The 1,555-nt window shown below is 37.7% G+C and overlaps 1 non-coding gene across 1 annotated transcript; it reads right to left on the bottom strand.

Annotated features, from left to right (window-relative positions):
* Positions 1 to 420: 420 nt before the first annotated feature.
* On the bottom strand, positions 421 to 527 carry LOC121227802 (small nucleolar RNA R71). The gene has a single exon (XR_005925324.1). It is a non-coding gene; the product is annotated as a small nucleolar RNA R71 (small nucleolar RNA).
* Positions 528 to 1,555: the final 1,028 nt, after the last annotated feature.

Below are 1,555 nucleotides of genomic sequence, written 5' to 3'. Positions count from 1 at the left end.
GGGAATGGAGCTGCTAATGCTTGTAAACCAAATCTTATTGCAGATGATAGAAATCGAGCTATAAGGCAGTACATTGTGCCCCTTTTTAATGAGCTTAATCCAAGAATTAGGAGACCAGGGATTGAGACACCACAGTTTGAATTGAAGCCTCTGATGTTCCAAATGCTTCAGACAATGGGCCAATTTAGTGAAATGCCCACAGATGATTTGCACCTTCACCCTCGATTCTTCATGGAGGTGAGTGATTCCTTCAAGATAGCCAGTGTAACCTAATAGGCATTTAGATTAAAGTTGTCTCCATACTTTTTGCAAGATAGAGCACAAGAATGGCTTAATTCATTGTCACCGAGTTCAATTTCTACATGGCAAGAATTAGCAGAACGCTTCCTAGTTAAGTATTTCCCACCTATAAAAAATGCTAAGTTGCGGAATGAGATCACTACTTTTCAGCAATTGGATGAAACATTCCTATATGAAACATAGGAAAGATTTAAAGGGTTACTACAGAAATACCCTCACCTTGGGATTTCATATTTCATTTAGTTAGAGACATTTTATAACGATTTTAACGCTCACACTTGGATGGTGGTAGATCTTTTTGTGAATGGTGCTCTCATTTCTAAGTGTTAGAATGAGGCTTACAAACTTTTAAAGAGAATAGCCAGTAGCAACTATCAGTGGTCGACCAATCAGCAGCTTCAAGAAGACAAGTACCAAGAGTGCATGAAGTGGATGCTCTCCTTTCACTTGTTGCTTAGGCATCTTTAATTTCTTCAATGCTTAAAATTTTTTCTACTAATAGTTTAAACAATGTTGTAGCTCAGCTACCAAGTCAAATTGATATTATTTCATGTGTATACTGTGGGGACGAACATTCATTTGAGAATTCTGCATCAAATCTTGAGTTTTTTTTATGCAGGGAATAGAAACCAAAATAGAAGTGGACAAAGACTACAATCCAACTTCTATAATCTTTGTGTCGAAACCATCCAAACTTTTCTTGCAGTAACCAAGTGTAACACCCCAAACCGGCCCAGACGTTACGGCCGAATCCGACGTGCCACATTGAAGTTAAAAATCCACGTTTCATTTTAGCTCTTTAAAACCAACTTTTGTTAAGCTTAACCAAGTGAATGGAAGCTGGGCACCAGGTAGGAATCCGTAACAGAGGAGGTGAGACATGAAGGCTACTTAAGTACCTAGCTCTTCGATTGGATCCAATCCTAGACATGCCCACAACTATTGCCACACTTGGTTATAACGAGTTGAAATTTCTTTGAGTAGATATCTTTGATAAATCGAATAATCATGACGTTGTGTTATTTTGAAAACGCGTCCTAAGTCTAGCCCATTTGGATTATTATCAACCAGTTTAAAGTTATTAAAAATAAAATAATCCCAGAAAAGAAAATAAAGTTAAAATGGCCTTATTACAACCCAGAAATAAATAATAAATAAGGTAAAATAAAGAAAACCAATCACTTATTTCAAAGCCCAAAAGCGATCATCGTGGCCACTCTGAATCCCCTCTGGCTCCAAGCCCCCACATCAAGGC

The sequence above is a fragment of the Gossypium hirsutum genome, chromosome A03 (genome assembly GCF_007990345.1).
Source record: "Gossypium hirsutum isolate 1008001.06 chromosome A03, Gossypium_hirsutum_v2.1, whole genome shotgun sequence".
Taxonomy (NCBI): Eukaryota; Viridiplantae; Streptophyta; class Magnoliopsida; order Malvales; family Malvaceae; genus Gossypium; species Gossypium hirsutum.
This window is presented reverse-complemented; position numbering and strand designations above follow the sequence as displayed.